Below are 19854 nucleotides of genomic sequence, written 5' to 3'. Positions count from 1 at the left end.
TCTGGATATGTCATTCCAACTGGATTATACAAATTAACAAATCTACACATGTATCTTTAAAAATGCGATCTACTGAACTACTATGAGTTGGCACTCTCTGCTAGAAACTGGGAGATGGATCACTTGTTAAATTGCCCGTTCTGTATGACCATTTTATGGCATTCTGATTATCTCTGAAAGAATATTTTCTTTCTAAAGGATATATAATTTTTGATTAATACGTGTTTTCCTGTCCAATAATTTAATTTATGAAACCATAAATTTATTTAATTTATGAAATCAGAACACACTTTTCACTTTTTAAGATTCCATTCTTTGAAAAGATCATTCCTCTTACTTGGGACTTTACATAAGTTGTTATAAATGATATTTTCCTTGTTCTGATGTCAAAAGAGCAAATGATAGCAGAGACTAATAAAAGTTCAGTCAGGGTTCAGATTACTTCTAAAGCAATCGGAAAATATTTTCCCATATATTTGTCAGTGCTTCAGCATTAGTGTAGCATATCAAAAATACAGTCATCATTGTTAGTACAATCATGCTGCATACACTGCCTTAATAGACTCAGATCACTGTTGTTTCCATAAAAATGCATACAAGTGTCACAACCTATATAGGTATGTCTTATTTCTAGGCACTTTTTTGCTGCACCTGAATCTAGATAATATGGAAGAGAGTGAAGTCTAGTAGGTAGATACGGAGACTGGAAGTCAGGACTGAATTCTATTCCTGGGTATTTCATGATGGACTATGTGCACAGGGACCTAAATTGGGATCTAACTCCCTCTGACTTCAATGTGGCTTAAGACTGTTGAACTTCAAACATGTGCCTAAGGCCATGACTATACTACAGGTTGACGTGAGTTGACATAAGTTTTGTCATCACTGATAAACTGCTATCATTACATCACTTGTGCATGTTCACACAATGCTCCTTGTGTTGGCAGAGTGTGTGCACAGTTGGTGCTTTAGCACAGATGGAGCACAGCACTGTGAGTAGCTATTGCACTGTGCAAATCACCATCTTCTGACACTAGGTATTCTGGGAATGGATCACAGGGCATTATAGGGATGAGCTCACCACCCAATAATGTAGCTTTTTCTATTCCATTAGTCCATGGGCTTCTATGTGGTATGCCATTTTCAATTTCCTGTATAAACTTTGCACTCACTATCTCTGCAGTGATGCAAGTGTGCAGGGCTGTTAATTGCCTCCTGCTATGAAGGACTATGATTCTGGACAATGGACAGTGAATAGTAAGAGGAATCCCTAACTGCAGTGTGGTGATAGATGGCATATATATCCCAATTTTGGCCCCACACCTATCGCAAGATATACTCTTGAGACAGAGTACATGAACAGAAGGGGCTACTTCTCAATAGTACTGCAACCACTGGTGCACCGGATCATTCCACTGACATCAACAGAAGGTAGTCAGAGAAGGTGCATGACATTTCCATCTTCAGAAACACGGGCCTATACAGAAAGCTGCATGTATGCAGGGACTTTTATTCTAGACCAGAAAATTCCAACAGGACTTGTGGAAGTGTCCATGAAAATCCTGGGAGACGCAGCCTACTCCTTATTCCCACAGCTCTTGAAGACTTAGACTGGAAACTCTGGCAGTAGCATGAAGTTTTTCAACAACAGACTCAGCAGGTGCAGAATGACCACTGAAAGTGCATTTAGAAAATTAAGGGCTTGCTGGTGCTGCCTTTTGGGCAGGTTAGACCTCACTAAGAAAAGTATTTCTATGGTCATAGAGTCTGCAGTGCTCCTCATGACATTTATGAGGCAGAGGTGAAACTGCTCCACTGTGCTGACCAGAGTGGGAATTGTGAGACACCTCCTGGTAAACAGTTAGGGCAACATAAGCAAGTGCAGTGTCTACATTAACCCTGCGTTGCTCTAACTTAGTTGCAAACATTTTTATGTCATTTGTTAAGGTGGTTTTATTATGTCAGCATAGTAGGAAAGTTAAATCGGTGGGAGAAACATTGCAGGGTGTGTTCCACCATGGTTTTGTTGGGGAAAGCTGATTTTTGTTGACCAAACTGTTTAGTGTAGACAAGGCCTAAGCTCTGCAGAATCAAGGCCCATTTATGTGAAGTCACTGCATACCCATCTGATAGCACAAGGATGTTGTAAAGCTCGATTAATTAATATGAATAATTTGTGGCTGAAAAGGCACTATTAAAGAATAGGAAGTATTGTTTTAAATAAAGTATTATTAAAATAAAGATATATGAACAAAGATCCTGCTTCCTGAACTAAACTAATGAGCAAACAGTTCCATCCTGCCATATATATTTACTGTTGAATGATAATTCATTAGAAAGTAAAAAATGTTAATCCCTTAGAAACACAGTCACTTGCCAGGCCAAAGGGCAAGTGCCAGTAAAAGATGATTAGTTGTTAAAGGCTTTTGGTCTTGTTAAATATTAAAGTGTCTCTTAGATCTGCTCATCATACAGCATCCATGATAGCTTTGTTTCAGCAATTTCTTTGACGCATTCCTTAAAAATTTATGAAAGCTATCAACTGTGAAATATGGTTCTCTTATTTATTATTGTTTGTTTGTCATATCAGTGATATGAGGTTTTAAAAAGCAAATTAAAAAGAGAACTTTTTCCACTCTAATCCCCAGGGCTAGATACCTCGAAACCATAGTATAGTTGTGGTAGGACAGAGCACTGATTTTATTAGAATCAATTAAAGGGAAAAAATACCATCTGTACAATTATGATAGATGACTGTAGCACAATCACTGTTCTGGTGACCAAAACCAAGGCACCTCAACTCTAGCTGTCTCCTTTACCAGGAAAAGCAGGCCTGGTTCATCACCTGCAAAGAAAGTACTGCCTGCACTCTGGCCTTTCTTGCCAAGCTGCATTTAGATCACAAGACACCCAGGCTGTAAGATGTTCAGCACAATCTCTGCAGGGGTGAGCGCCCTCAGCTCCAGTTGGACCAAATTCTGAAAGGCTCAGTGCACATGCAACTCCCACTGAAATTAATGCTCATCAAGGTACTTGTCATCTGATGGGTTTTGGCCAAGCAGCATGCAATGTATGCATGTATTTAATTACAGTAAAACTCCAATAGTCTGGCATCCAGTTGTCCGGCACTCCTGATAGTCCGGCATTAACTGGAACCCGGAACTGCTCAGGTCAGCCACTCTCACGGCCGAGCTGCTGTGAGCCACATGCACTATCATGGCTCGCGCCGTTCCACTCATGGTCCCCAGCGCACAGAGCATCTAGCCTGCATGTGCTAGCAGCCGGCCACTGAGCACAGGCAGCTGCTTCAGGACACGGACATAAGACTGGAGGAGAAGGGGGATTGGATGACAGGAGGGAGGGGAGGTGTTTGGCTCTGGGGAAGGTAAGGAGAGGGGAGGGGGACTGGGTTGCACACGGCATCCCGGCCAGCTCATTGAAAAGCTGGCCACTCAGCGCACATGCCTCAGCACCTGGAGGGAGATGCGTGGCTGTACCGGTGGCTCTGGGACCCGAGCATAAGGTGGGGAGGAGGGATTGAGTTGGGAGTATGCCCCCTTATAGTACCTCTTGGGACTCCGGTATATCCGATAATCCAGCACCACTTAAGTCCCAAACGTGCCGGATTATTAGAAGTCTACTGTATTGAGTACCAATAATTAATGATTCAGCAATAAGTCCTCACTTCAAGAAAAACAAACCATCACGACTTAGGGCAGGACTTAAGTATGTGTTTTACCACATGCATCCGTGTTTTCTTGACTTGACAACTTACACCTGCCATGTCGTTCCTTTGTCAGCCTAATAAGAACCACTGAGTTGCCACTGCCAAGAGAGTTTTAAGTCTATTTGCTTGGTAAGCTGAAGGGCTGTGTTATGGTGACACACTGTGTATGAAAAAAATAGATTTTTGTCATTCTTCCAAAACTATAAATAGATTCAAGTTGCTTATAAAGCAGGACTGTGTTGATGTCCTGCTAGCTCCTCTGCTGTCCCCCAGGAGAAGTGAGTTGGAGTTTTCCTGGGGCGACAAGAGGAACTACTGAGTGACTTCCTTGTTCAGCTCAAGGAAGTGAACTTCCTTGTTTGCGTCCTGAGAAATATATACAGCCACTCCCCGAGTTGCGAACAGTCTACTTATGACCATTCTCATTTACGACCGAAGCTATCGTAAATGGTGGACCCCGAGTTACAAATGCGATCCGCGCTTACAAACAGCGCGGTTGCATGTAACTCTATGGGGTCTGACTTACGAACAAACCGAGTTATGGACCAATTGCTTGGTCCGTAACCGGTTCGTAAGTCGGGGAGAGGCTGTACATTAAAGCATCCTCTCTTCTCTGTTCACTACCCTCACACCTCGATACTTCCATGCCATAACACCCATGGGCAACTCTAAACAAAATCAATGGGAGTTTCCCAAGAAGAATCAACGGGTAAAAATATTAATATAGGGAGCATTCCTGCACAGTGCTGAGTATTTCTGAAGGTTGTTAAGTGCCCTTGGCTCATTCTTTAATTGTCGTTACAGGTGCTTAGGACCTTGTAGGGACCTGCCTAAAGTATGATTATAATACTACTACATATACATCACTTAAAAATTCTGTAGAATAACATTTCAGATGAAGACCATCTTTAGTGTTCACTATAGCTAAGGTTATGACAGCTTTAACAGCATTACTGTTTTAACTGAATAAGCTATCACTTAAATCTTTATTATAGCTTTATCAGTACCACAAAATGATAAATTCAATAAAAATATGGTATATTTTCTTGGGTTCTTATTTGGAGACAGTTGCCTTATTATGGCTCACTTTTTATTTAAAATTGCATAGCCATATAAACCTAATGAGACTGAAGCTCTTGTTTCCAAGTCATAATATAGGTAACTGAGAAATCACAGGCACTGCAGTGTTCTTATATTACTAGCGACTCAATTATAATCTCAATTAGAATTAGCTTCTGCTGCACACTAAGGGCGTGTCTAGACTACACCTCTCTGTCGACAGAGAGATGTAGATTAGGCACATCAAAATTGCTAATGAAGCAGGGATTTAAATATCCCACACATCATTAGCATAAACATGGCCACCGCTTTTTTTCTGACACAGAGCTTTTTCAAAACCCACCTACCAAAACTGCCCCCCGCCCGTCTAGACGCAGATCTGTCGAAAATAAACTCTTGTTCAACAGATCCTGTAAACCTCATTTTTTGAGGAATATAGGATCTGTCGAAAAAGGATTTATTTTCAAAAGATCCACGTCTAGGTTGCCATTTTTTTCAAAAAAGCTCCATGTCGAAAAAAGCAGCGGCCATGTTTATGCTAATGAAGCGCAGGATATCTAAATCTCTGCTTCATAGCAATTTTGATGTGCTCGATTTGCATTCCTCTGTCGACAGAGAGGTGTAGTTTAGACGTAGCCTAAATGTCCACAGGGACAGTATGCCAAGCCACTGAGCTATGATGTCCTTCTCAAAAGAATCACCTCCAGAAGGAAATGCTGCCACAATATTTCAAATATGAAATGTCACATTTTAGACAATGCAATGTCATTCCACTGATCACTGCTTTCATCACTCACCATTTGTATTTTCAAAATGAATTTAGCTCTCCTGAAAGATGCCAGATAAGCAGTGCTTTGAAATGCCCACCCTTTATTTATCCCCAGAACAAGTATCAGGCTTTGCGCTGCCCCACCAATGTGCCTTCAGTTTGAACTACAATGTCTATCTCAAGAATTGGGACGTTAGTGGACTTTCTATGCTTATGCATTCCTTATGTCCTTCTTGCTGAAGTTACCATATAGTGCTTTTTGTGATGAGGACATTTCTGTACTAAGAATGGAAAGCTGTGTCACACAGACTATGGAACAGTCTTCACACAGTAACAATTTTTAGATACTATCCACTTGGGCAGCATTGGCATCAGTTAGCTGTGAAGGGATTTATATCCTATCAAAAGCCATCTAATCCCACATTTGGAACTGTTTATGAATATTTTAATACTATACACTTTTACCAATATCATCCAGCAACGTTGCCTTTATATGCAACAGATACAGAGTCTTGATATAAAAAAACCCAAATATTTTAAGCTTCCAGTTTGTTTGGCTCAGGGTAGAGTTATTGTGAATAGAATGAACCTTCAAGTTTTTGTTACTGGCATGATGTTACAAAAAGAGATTTCTTAAAACTGGTTGTCTGAGGGACAAAATGGCAGATAAATGTTGATAAGTGTCAATTAATGAACCTTGGAAAAAATAATCCCAATTACACATACAATTCAAATAGGTCTAAATTTGCTATTGCCACTCCACTTGTTATGGAACCATTGATGGCTCACTTCCAAATAGTCCATCAAACCATTCTTGCTTAATTGTTAAATTTTCAAATGAAGCCCTTTACACTCTCTCCAAGAAAGAGATCTTGGAGTCATTGCAGACAATTCACTGAAGACATCTGCTCGATTTGCAGCGGCAGTCATCAATGCTAACAGAATGTTAGGAACCATTAATAAAGATGTAAATAAGAAGACAGAAAATATCATAATGCCACTTCATAAATCCATTGTACATTTACACCTTGAATACTGCCTTCAGTTCTGGTTGCCTCATCTCAAAAAAGATATATCAGAATTGGAAAAGGTACAGAGAAGGGCAAAGATTAGGGATGTGGAACAGCTTCCATAGGAGAGAATAAAAAGACTGGAACTGTTCAACTTAGAAAAGAGAAAACTAAGTGGGGATATGATAAAGGTCTATACAATCATTAAAGGTGTGGAAAAAGAGAAGAATTATTTACCCCTTCCTATAAGCCAACAATTAAGGATCACCTGAAGCAATTAATAGGCAGCAGGTTTAAAACAAACAAAAGGAAGTACTTTTTCACATAATGCACAGTCAGTGCGCACAGCTCTCTGCCATGGGGCATAGTGAAGACTAAAAGTAAAACTGGATTAAAAAGACAAGTTCATGGAGGCTAGTTCCATCAATGACTATTAGCCAAGAACATCAGGAACACAACCTCATGCACTGAGTGTCCTTTAATCACCAACTGCAAGAAGCTGGAAAAGGATGACAGGATGAATCACTCAAAATTGCCCTGTTCTGTTCATTCCCTCTGAAGCATCTGGCATTGGCCAGTGTCAGCTACTGGGCCAAATGGACCATTGAGCTGACCCAGTATGGCCATTCTTATGTTCTTATAACTAATCAGAATGATGTTACAATTGTTTTCACAATGTTAAAGCTATTCAGATCCCTCCTCCTTTTTAAGCTCCTTTGCATACATAAAACCCAAACCACTGTGATTCTTTTAAATCACATTTCTCTGTTTTCATTAAAATACTGTATTGTCATTACTCAAGCCATTTTTTAAAAGAACAACACTATACTCACATGTGTCCACTGTATTGTCACAACACCACCTAAAGCACAAGGGGGCTCTGAGCTGGTTGAAGCTTCTATATGCTACTTCTGCATAAATAATAAATCATCACAGAAAACATATATTGCCATTAATACTCAAAATGCCAACACAGTTAAATTAAAGGGAAGGAAAATATTTCTTAAATTATTGAAAGATATATTGGATTTCTAAAAACAATGTAAACCCCTGTCTACCCTTCTTTACTCCCTTTCTGTCTTTTCTCATGTTTGTCTACTCCCTCCATCCTTGCCCCAGCCATTTCTCCCTAGAGGCCAGCCATACCTTTCTCCCCAGAATAACTAATAGATTTTGTTTACGTGTTAAGTCCTGTGCACTGCCAGAGATGCACAAGACTTAGTCACTTGTTCTGCATTGGCCACAGCACTCATGTGGATGGACTACAACACCCATATGAAACCACATGGATGGGATGGCAGCCGTGTTACGCAGCTATTTGTCTGCATGGATCAGAGTGCAGGATGGAGGCCTGAAGACCTAATTCAGAAAAGATGTTAACCACATAGTTAGTTAAACATTGGTGGGACTTAGGCTGAACTAGAGCCTTAGTTTGTCACCAGGCTAATTCTAACAGTCATTTATTTATTTTGTCTTTTAATCTGAATGATTCACTCAAACTTAATAAAACATGCCAGGCAGTGTGTGCATCAGGCTGATTATCGTACTTTAGTGGTGGTTTGTGTTACTTGTCTTTGGGTCTCTTATGTTATACCCACTCCTAAAACATGCTATAATTGCAATTTAAAAAATTCCTGTCATGCTTAAACCGAAAACCTCCTGTCTCTTGATGAGTCTATCCTCTTTCCTTCTCATAAAAGAATGGTAAATGTTTCTCTTGGCACAAGACAGATCAATAATTGTTGTTTTTCCCTCTTCCATACTCTGGTCATGAAGACAAAGTCAAGGTCTTCTCCTGAAATATCATTAATCCTGCCATGTCCACTTGCAGAAGCGCAGTAGATTTTTGTCACAATCCCAGTCTGAATGATGAACAATATTACTCCACAAAGGCCTTTAACCCCATTTTTACTCATCTTTGTTCAATAAAGGGCTCATTCATAAAGCTCTTAAATAATACTAACAATAACTGTCAGAAAACTGAAATGATGACTGACCAACAATTTATTGAACTCTGCGAATTGTGTTTTCTACAAAATATCTGCATAACGCCGATTCAAAATCATGTGTCAATATCCTCTCTTAAAACAAAATTCTCCTCTCCATTCCATGCAGTGGATAGGACATCCTCATTTGGAACAAGTACAAATTAGGGACTAGTGATTATCAGCGTGGCTAAGCAATCCCTATTGAGGAGTGGGAAATAATCGTGTCAATGTGGCAGAATAAAGTCCTAAATGGAACAAGAAAATGTTTGTGATCATTTAAATCTCCTAGTTCAAAAAACATCTACCACAGAGCTTTTAAAGCTTCTTAACCTCTCAGCCTTGCCCCATGTAACCTTAGAGATGTCTTTAACTTCATACCTTCAAGCAGAGGATACACATGAGGTGAGATGATCTATTAACAATGTGATCCTGGCTTGGCTGGTTTAACTTGTATTACTTTCTAACAATTTTTCTAAACGTTCTCCTTTTCAAAGCCAACAAAACTTTGAATTCACATAGTAAGCCAAAATACAGTGATAAAAAATGGCATCAAATTAAGTTTTGACATACACTGATGTCAATGGGTTGTGGTGAGGTAACCAGGTGCAAGATTTAGCCCTCTGAGACAGGAGAAAAGTCCCTATAAAATATGGTGAATTGGACTTCTCCTCCTAAGGCCACTGTCGTCAAAGCACAGTACATTATGGAAGGGTTAAATATTTAGGATAGATAGAGAGAAGAAATCTTTAAACACAACCAGGCCAGTCAGAATAACCGTCCCTCTCCACATTTATATCCCTTCTAAAAAAACCCTCACCACTCTTCTCATATTGGCCACAGGTGGCATTAATTAATAAATATACTTTTAAAAGTAAGTTAGTCCCTTTTCTAGATGTCTCAGTGTGATCTTTCTGACCTATGCCTGCTTTTTATGTCACAGTCCTATAAAATACTCCAGGCAGGCACAGAGATCTGGAATAATTTGCATAATCAGTACCTTAAACTGTAACTTCTGAGGGCAGAAGCTGTTTCTTGTGCAGCACAAAGCACATGGTAACCCTAAACAAATAATAAATCATAATTGTAGTGGTAATAATGATAGGCAGGGACTACTTTTCCAAGAAACCAAGATGAGAGCCCTAAATAGTGGCATGAATAGACCATGGCTATGGAAAAGGCCATGTGTTTCACCCCTTACCTCCACCCCCGATTAGAAGCAAGTTGCCATAGTGGTTGCAATAATGCAAAAGAACTGAAGAAGTGTTAATTGAATGAAAAATAGCAGCCCCCGCCCCAAAGTAATGTACACTGGTGCAATTATCAGCATTTAGATGCCTCGGGACTGAAGTGTCTGTCAATTTAAAAAAGAGGGATACTTCTTTTTTTTTTAATGACATGCATTTCTAGTTTAGACTGTAGATCAGGATCTACGCCAAAACTAAATGTTATAACCATATGGTATAAATTATAGGCAAGGGCAACTGAATCACAATATATTAAGAGATTCTTGAGACACCTCAGTTTGTTTCTGGAGATATCGGGGATTTAGGAGCATGGTCAAAAAGCAGAAAGATGGGAGTAGCATAACCCAGAAAATGGCTGTTGTACTGAACCAGATTGTCTCTTCCTGCTCCTAACATGCCCTATGTTCCATTAGCCTGCACCACTATGACATGTAGCCACTGATAACTTCAGCATCAGCATTATGAGCTTTCAGACATAGACAGTTGTATACTTTTTAATCAAGCAACCACAGTGCCATTTGTACTGTACCAATATTTTCATAAAACAATCTGGAGGCCTGCTAGTTATTACAATGCAGTTGGGAAAGAGAAAACAATGTTTGTTAAAATTCAGCTGATTGTCATTACGGTGAATGAGGGTCTCATAACAACATGGCTGTGTCTACACTGGGCCACTTATTCTGGAAAAGCAGCCGCTTTTCCGGAATAAGCTGCGAGCTGTCTACACTGGCCCCTTGTATTTCCGGAAAAGCACTGTAAGAAATCAGCTGCTTTTCCAGAAAAACTATGCTGCTCCAGCTCAGGCAAAAGTCCTTTTTCCGGAAAACTGTTCCGGAAAAGGGCCAGTGTAGACAGCACAGTTGTGTTTTCCGCAAAAAAGCCCAAATCGTGAAAATGACGATTGGGGCTTTTTTCTGGAAAAGCGCATCTACATTGGCCACAGATGCTTTTCCAGAAAAAGGGCTTTTCTGAAAAAGCATCCTGCCAATGTAGACGCTCTTTTTCCGGAAATACTTATAACGGAAAACTGTTCCGTTTTAAGCATTTCCGGAAATTCATGCCAGTGTAGACGTAGCCCATGTGTTTGCAAATTTAGCCTTTGCAGAGTCTACATTAGGGTCAAAACTCTAAATTATATTGGTTTTTATTGGTGATTTTGGGTATAATATTATTCATGTTAACTGTGCTGCATTTCAATATCTAAAAGGAACAGTTAGTTTAATTCAGACCCAGAGAAGGCTAAGCAAAATGCCAAGCAAATCAGTTTGCATCAGTACAATTCAGAGGGAAAGCTTTACTCCCAATGTCAAGTCTGAAAACTGTCTTCTGAACACTAGAGTTCACAACCTTCCCCATGTTTTCTTTTACAGAGGACCATGTTTTATCAAATTTATTGCAGGTTAACACAGCATGTCTGATTCCATCGGTCATGTCAAGTTACATCATGGAAGAAAAGGGGAGGAAGGGAAAAGAGCTTGGTTCATAGCTTTACTATTCCCCTAGGAGTCACAAAAGCATTTCTATAATCTATACAGCGTGGCAGAACCACGGTTTTCAGCCATAATGCCTCAGATGTTGTAGGCCTTGGAATTAAGCTTGATAGTCTCAACCCATGTTTCTTGATAGCTAATTTAGCGGAGCAGCCTCTAGCTACATAAGGCAACAAAGTGAGACACCCCGGGTATGTCTACACTAGGAAATTATTTTGAAATAACTACTCCCAAAATAACTATTTTGAAATAAACATTATTACTTGTGGAAAGCAGGAGTTGTTATTTTGAAATAGCCAGCCTGTTATTTTGAAATAAAGGGTGTGGTAGTGTGGATGTTCTGCTTATTATTTCAAAATAAGGGGAGTTTATTTCAAAATAACTTCCTAGTGTAGACCAGGACTCAGGCATTTAATTTCTAAAATATGGGTAACTGAAGAGATCTGCTGAGTCCCCATGTCTAGTAACACAAGGAAAGGAATGACCTTTTGGTTCAAGCACAGATTAGGGGTTCAGCAACATTACATCTTATTCTTGGCTCTGTCACAGAGTTCTGGGATGACTTTGTGCAGGGCCGGCTTTAGCAAATGCAAGGCCCAATTCGAACATGGCCCCGGCAGCCAGGATTTTTTGTTGAGCAAAAAAAAAAAAAACAATCCACCACACACACAAAAACAATAACAGCCACTTTGAATCCCCAGTGTGTGACCCAAACACGCGCGGGCAGTAAGCGCTAATGTGAAATGACCCTTAATTAAATCATGAAATAAAAGTAAAATTCGTATTGTGGTAGAGAAAAAGAAAATAACTAAAAAACTAAATGTCTAGAAACAAAATAAGGGAGATAGGAGGCGCAACTTGATTTGTTAAAAAACAGGAAGTTGCTTTATATCAGTGGTCTCCAATCTTTTTACACCCAAGATCACTTTTTAAATGACAGAACAAGCCAAGATCTACTGCCCCGCCCCTTCCTTGAAGCCCCACCCTCTCTATTCTCCTCCTCTCCATCACTTGCTATTCCCAACCCTTATACTGCTGCTTTTATTACCAATTCTTCTGTAGGAAGAAGTTTTTCCAAAATTTGGTCTGTCTAGACTGGACCAAATGTCAGATAACCCCCTTCTTTTGGAAGCCCCGTTATTCCCTGTGGGAAGAGGAATATAGGGGTGACTGAAAGATCATGTTTGCTCTTCCACTAAAAGAAGTGGAAGAACAAATGCATCCCTGGATGCAGAAGAGTTTTTCTGGGATATCTCCGGAATCCTGAAAAACTCCTGTAGTCTAGCCGGAACCTCGCTGGGTTGAGACAGGATGTGTAGGCTCTGGAGTGGGAATGAGGGATTTGGGTGTGGGAAGAGGTGAGAGGTGCAAGCTGTGGGAGGAAATCTGGATGCAGGAGGAGGTGGATTAGGGAACGCTTGCTCATGAAGGGGGCTCCAGGCTGGGCAGTATTGGGGTCAGATGTAGGGTTAGGGTACTAAGCCACAGACTTCTGGATGTGAGGGTTCAGGAATTTGGGTTGAGGTATGTGAGGGGCTCAGGGCAGGGGGTCCCAGTGTATGATAGGCTCAGATGTAGGGTTTGGAGGAAAGGGGAGTGCAGGAGTGTTATGATGCAGTGGCCAGATGGGGGCTTGGCTCCAACAGGGGATTTGTTGGCCAGGCTTCATTTTTAAATAAAATACTATGTCAAACACAAAAAGTTTCTGCATTGTCGTTATTTCTGAGGACAGGGAACCTGTTTTGAGTCAGGGGTCACTGACCCACAGAAAAGTCAGTTGGGGCCACACAAGTGAGCTGCAAAAAAACCCTCCTCCAATCCCCCCTCCCAAGCTTCACTAATGTGGCCCCAACTGTGTTGATGGGAGCAGGGGACACATTTCTGCGGCTGGGGAGAAGGAACAGGGGAGTGGGGAGAGAGATCAGGGGAGTGGGGAGGGGAGAGAGAACAGGGTGCCAGTGGGGACAGGTTTCTGCGGCTGGGGAGAGGGAGCAGGGGAGTGGGGAGAGGGAACAGGGGGCCGGCAGGGGAGAGGGAATAGGGGGGCTGGGAGGGCAGGAGATAGGGTGCCAGTGGTGACAGGTTTCTGAGGCTGGGGAGTGGGGAGAAGGAACAGGAGGGGAGTGGAGGCAGAGTCCCCTACACCCGCCTCCTCCCAGGATTCTTCCCCCCCTCCGAGGGAAGCCGACCAAAACCCCTCCCACGCCTGCCCCGGGGCCAAACCCCCCTCCCGCAGCGCAGCCAAAACCCCTCCCACCACCGTGCCTGCCCCGGGGCCAATCCCCCACTCGCACCTGCCCTGGCCCCAGGGCCAAAACCCCCTCCACTGGCACAGCCAAAACCCCTCCCGCGCCTGCCCCGGGGCCAATCTCCCGCGGTGCAGCCAAAATCCCTGCGCTCGACTCACCCCTCTTGAGTCCTGTGGCCATGGTGCAAGGAAGCCGCCGGTACCACACTCCTCCTCCGGGGCCGACACCCCTTCCCACAGCTCGCCTGGCATGCTACAGAGCTGTGGGAGGGGAGCAGCCAGCACACTTCCAGAATTCCCGGAAGTGGCGCAAAGCTGCTTCAGGAAGGACTTCTGTCCACCCCGTGGGAAGCCGGCACTATGCTGGTAGGTAGTGGGGCTTCTCGGAGGTGGGGAGAAAATGGAGGGTGAGGGACCACAAACGCTCACGATCGGCTGGTCGAGGCCTTACGATTGACCAATCGATCGCGATCGACAGGTTGGGGGACCGCGGGGCCCGATTCGGGGGAATAGGTTGAATCGGCCTAAGGCCGGCCCTGACCTTGAGTATCTCACCTGGGGCCAATTGTGGCCTATAAACAACTGACTGCATTAAGAATGAAGAGGTGCACCGCCTAAACAGGCATTCCTGGAGACAAGCACAACCCTTTATGAGACACAGGGAGGAACACAGATACTATTACATCCTATGCTCACCATACATTCTCTCCCATGTAGGATCAGTTCTGGTGACCTGGAGAAAGAAGAGGGAATCTTTGCCTGTCCTCCCTGCCCATTTTGTATATGAATCCTAGGATTACTCACCCCTGTTCAAGCAAGCAAACAAGCCAGATATTGATATTCTTTGTATTTTCTCCCCTTCTCATATGCAGCACCACATGAATATGTCCCTTAATTTCTTTGTGATTCAGTTTCTCTGGATGTAAAATGTAAAATACAAAGGGAAAATTCCCAAGAAAGAATGGCCAGAAAAAAATTCTAGTGGCCTTCCACATATGAAAGCTTTTAACTCCTTATTGTGCATGAGTTGAAATAGATGCATTAATTCCAAAGTGACATGGTTATCAAGCACTGAATTTGATGTTTAGAAAATATAGAGGCTGATTCTGTTGCTATAAGAGGCAGCCAAACATCATTCATGATTTCTTTCCTGTGATGTTTAAAACATGTTGGCTTGTTCTTATCAATTCCATACATCTGATTAGCCTTTATCATGCGTATAAAATATTGTACGTTAACATAAAATGACAAAGTGTAGTGGAAACAACTTGTAAGAACATTTAGAATTTTGGGGCAACATTCTCTGCTGATACAAATGTAAAAGTGCAGAATGTGACTCCATGTTTATTTTTCCTCTCTTCATTCATAGTAATGCAGGCTTCTCCCATCAACTTCTCATTTTCCATTTGGCCGATGTCACATTGTCTTGTGTTTTCAATGGCACCGGCATTACCAAGACTGCTTTTGTTTAACATTAACACTGAGCTGAAAATTACATAGAGGACTATCATGCCAAAACAGCTTTTCTTTTGCTTTCAGAGTTGGGCCAGATCTTTTCCTCTGACATAAAAATTGGCAGGAAGGATTATTTTAGGAAGAAACCACTCTCAGATTTTCCACATGAAGGTTTTCTCACAGCATATAATTGGGGTGTGTGTTTGGCTTATGGAGTTTAAGACTATACAATCTCTCCCCAAAGCTGGCAGAGCTAGGGACCTGCTGGGAGACCAGAGCCATCTGTGCACAGGTTCTGGCCTCTCATTGCACTCTTTGGCCTCCAGCAGTCCTCTCAATTTCCTGGCAGTGGGGCTGCATTACAGCCAAGCTAAGGGCCCTCTCTGACCTCAACTAGCCCTGCTGCTTATTTTTTCATGTCCCAGAGGCTTCAGAGACTAAGAATGCCTTGTTAAGCATTCCGGTACAAGGAGAACAACAGAAAATGCCACACCCCATTAAGGGGTCCAGCATATTCCGCCTTTTCCCCCATGTGGTTAGCCAGCTGTAAGGGACAGTGTATGAAGGCCAAATAGAGCAGCTCTGCCATCTGCCCACCTTTTCATGTGCCCTTGGAGGAGTGAGATGTTCTTTGGGGGAACACAGAGTCTGATGAACCTTAACACTAACCATGAAAAGTGGGAAAGGTTTCTTACTCCTTTCCCATACTGTACAGTGTATAAAAGCTGATTATACCTCATCCTACAGGAATGGGAATCCTACCAAAGTGTATGTTCACTGTACAACTTTGTAATTATATAATTCATTCAAAAACTTAGTATTAATGTTTAGGCTGATAAATCACACTAAATTTAGGATATGTTAAGGCTGAAAGCTCAATATTTAGCTCTTGCCTCATCTGTTTTTGCCTTGAAAGACAGGCTCAGAATCTGAGCCAAATTACATTTGTTCGATTTTATACTACAGTAATCAGGATGATCAGTTAGTCCCTGTAGTCTGTCTGTCTGTCGGTCTGTCTCCCTCTCTCTTGTTAAAAAATGTGTCATTTACTACAATTTTTAGTATAATACAAATGGAGATTTCTTACACAGATGTACATATAGTAAATTACAGCATTTGAAATCTTTTAAATGTCACTGATATCTACAAAACAAGTCAAGTTTGAAGGAACCCTGCCCCCCTGTTCAGTAATATATAAATGTACCAGGCTGTAATGCTCAGTAATAGTTTGAAAATTATGTGCTAGATTGTAAAGATTTTTTTCATTTTATTTTTAAGATCATCTCAAACCCTAGAGCATTTGAGCACTGTGGGGATTGTGAAATAACTTCTACATGCTGGATACAAATAATCTCTTGGGGTACGTTTACACTGCAATGTTATTTTGGGATACCAGAGTATCCTGGAATAATGACCCCGCATTTTCACAGCAAGCCCATTATTTTGGGTCGCTATTTCAACATTCCTGTAAACCTCATTCTATGAGGAGTAAGGGATGTTTTGGAATAGTGCTTTATTTTGAAATTTGGCGCTATGTAGACCGCGCCAAATGATGAAATAAGCTATTTCGAAATAGCATCAAAATAAGATATGCAATTTGCATAGCTCAAATTGCATATCTTATTTCAAGTTATGGTGCTGTTAGGTGCATCCTTAGAGAATTTCACACCAAAAGGAATTAGACTTTAAGCTTTTTTAGCAGAGATAGTCCTTCTATTCTGTGTTTTCACAGTGCTAAGGACAATGGGGTATGAGGGTTCCTAGGTGTTACCGTAATAAATAATAATAATAAATATTTTATCTGAACAACTGTAAAACATGGGGAGAGTGCTCACAATAACAATTGCATTTTAACTTGTGTTCACTACACATGCTAATGAAGTTTGGATTATTTGTGTCCATCAGAAACATTTTCATATGCTTTAAATGAAAACTTTTGAAATATTTTTCTGTAAAGTCTATGTTTCCTCTTAAAGTCATGCCATTTTATATGGTTCTTTAGACATGTTTATGGTCCATGTACAGTATTATCTAACGCACTCAATATTTTTATTAATGTTGTACAGTTCAGGTCATGATGAGTAATCTTGGTTTTTTTTGCCAGGTAAGTATTATTGCTGCTGTGTGTGTTTAATTTTTCACTGTGGTATATTCTGGAGTTCTGCTCTATATTTCCCTTTCAAAATAACAATTCAAACACAAAACAAACAAAAACAACAATCCATAGTAACCAGACTTAGCACTAAATTGGTGGGGGGTTTTCTTATCTCATTAATGCTTACCAGATTGGCTTACCAGGGAAATCCTTGGTGAGTTTAAACACAAAAAGGGAGCTTATAAGAAGCAGAAACTTGGACAGATGACTAGGGAGGAGTATAAATATACTGTTCAAGAATGCAGGGGAGTAATCAGGAAGGTGAAAGCACAATTGGAATTGCAGCTAGCAAGGGAGGTGAAGAGTAACAAGAAAGGTTTCTACAGGCATGTTAGCAATAACAGGGTTATCAGAGAGGGTGTGGGGCCCTTACTGGATGAGGAAGGTAACCTGGTGACAGATGATGTGGGAAAAGCTGAAGTACTCAATGCTTTCTTTGCCCCTGTCTTCACAGACAAGGTCAGCTCTCAGACCTTGAAATGCAGGTCTGGGAAGGAGGTGGGCAGCCCTCAGTGGAGAAATAACAGGTAAAGAACTATTTAGAAAATCTGGACATAAACAAATCCATGTGTCCAGATTTAATGCATCAAAGGATACTGAGGGAGTTGGCAAATGTCATTTCTGAGCCTTTGGTCATTATCTTTGAAAACTCGTGGAGATTGGGAGAGATCTCGGATGATTGAAAAAAGGCAAATGTAGTGCTCATCTTTAAAGAAGGGAAGAAGGATAATCCAGGGAACTACAGGCCGGTCAGCCTTACCTCAGTCCCCGGAAAAATCATGGAGGTGATTCTCAACGAATCCATTTTGAAGCACTTGGAAGAGGGGAAAGTGATCAGGAATTGTCAACATGGATTCACCAAGGGCAAGTCATGTCTGACCAATCTGATTAGCTTCTGTGATGAGATAACTGGCTCTGTTGACATGGGGAAGTCAGTGGATGTAATATATCTTGACTTTAGCAAAGATTTTGATACGGTCTCCCACTATATTCTTGCAAACAAGTTAAGGAAGTATGGATTGGATAAATGGACTGCAAGGTGGATAGAAAACTGGCTTGATTGGTAGTAATCAATGGCTCGATGTCTGGTTGGCAGTTGGTTTCAAGTGGGGTGACAGTTCTAGATTCTAGGGCCGGTTTTGATCAACATCTTTATTAATGACCTGGATTGCACCCTCAGCAAGTTTGTGGATGACACTAAGATAGGGGGAGAGGTAGATACATTGGAGGGCAGGGACAGGGTCCAGAGTGACCTAGACAAATTCGAGGATTGGGCCGAAAGAAATTTGATGAGTTTCAACAAGGACAAGTGCAGAGTCCTACACTTGGGATAGAAGAAACCCAAGCACTATTACAGGCTGTGGACTGACCGGCTAAATAGCAGTTTGGCAGAAAAAGACCTGGGGATTACAGTGGAAGAGAAGCTGGATATGAGTCATCAGTGTGCCCTTGTGGCCAAGAAGGCTAATGGCATACTGGGGTGCATTAGGAGGAGCATTTCCAGCAGATCTAGAGAAGTGATTATTCCCCTTTATTCGGCATTGGTGAGGCCACATCTGGAGTATTGCATCCAGTTCTGGGCCCCCCACTATGGAAAGGAAGTGGGATTGGAGAGGGTCCAGTAGAGGGCAACCAAAATGATTAGGGGGCTGGTGAACATGACCTATGAGGAGAGGCTGAGGCTTATTTAGTCTGCAGAAGAGAAGAGTAAGGGAGATTTGATAGCAGAATCAACTTCCTGAAGGGAAGTTCCAGAGAGGATGCAGAGAAGGATGGAGGATGTTCTCATTAGTGACGGATGGCAGAACAAGGAGCAATGGTCTCAAATTACAGTGGAGGAGGTCTAGGTTGGATATTAGGAAAAACTATTTTACTCGGAGGGTGGTGAAGTACTGGAATGGCTTACCTAGGGAGGTGGTAGAATCTCCATCCCTAGAAGTTTTTAAGTCCCAGCTTGACAAAGCCCTGGCTGGGATGGTTTAGTTGGGATTGGTCCTGCTTTGGGCAGAGGGCTGGACTTGATGACCTCCTGAGGTCTCTTCCAGTTCTATGATTCTATGAATGCTGACCTATGTCTGCCCAGAGAGGATACTGCTCGTAGAAGGACACTCCCCTTCGCACTCAGGCTGAAAACCCCATTCATTTTACCCTCCTTCAGTGTCTGAGATCAGCTTCTTTCTGAGACACCAGTCAGTCACTCACCCATCTAAGAGAGTCTGGTTCCAGCTCTCTTAAATAAACACAGATGTATTGGCAAATTATCAAAACAGACTGAAAAACATCTCAAAATAAAGGCATCTACTCAGATCCTACAGAAAATATCACTAAGGGCAGCATAGCTACAGTGCCACTGGTGCAGAGCAGGGACTGAATTGTGATGGGGACAATCACATTTCGGTCTCCACTTTCCCTTTGTTCCACAAGGGATATAAACTTCACCTGTCCTTTTCCTGGCACAGCTGACCTCCCTTCTCTGTCCCTGCTCAGTTGTACTGGACACTGCAGTGAGGTGGAGACCCAAGTGCCAGCGTGTTCTCCACTCCATTCCTTAGCACAGGAATGTCTCGGCTTGACAAAGCCCTGGCTGGGTTGAGTTAGTTGGGATTGGTCCTGCCTAGGGCAGGGGCTGGACTTGATGACCTTCTGAGGTCTCTTCCCGTTCTATGGTTCTATGATTCTATAAGGAAGAAGAGCCTCTGTGGTGGCTAC

At 41.9% G+C, this 19854-nt stretch overlaps 1 protein-coding gene across 3 annotated transcripts in view; it reads right to left on the bottom strand.

Moving 5' to 3' along the window:
• Positions 1 to 19854, bottom strand: part of NTRK2 (neurotrophic receptor tyrosine kinase 2) — a 292046-nt gene that overhangs the window by 8139 nt on the left and 264053 nt on the right. The window lies entirely within an intron of this gene.

This window comes from Pelodiscus sinensis, chromosome 6 (assembly GCF_049634645.1).
Source record: "Pelodiscus sinensis isolate JC-2024 chromosome 6, ASM4963464v1, whole genome shotgun sequence".
In the NCBI taxonomy this organism is placed as follows: domain Eukaryota; kingdom Metazoa; phylum Chordata; order Testudines; family Trionychidae; genus Pelodiscus; species Pelodiscus sinensis.
This window is presented reverse-complemented; position numbering and strand designations above follow the sequence as displayed.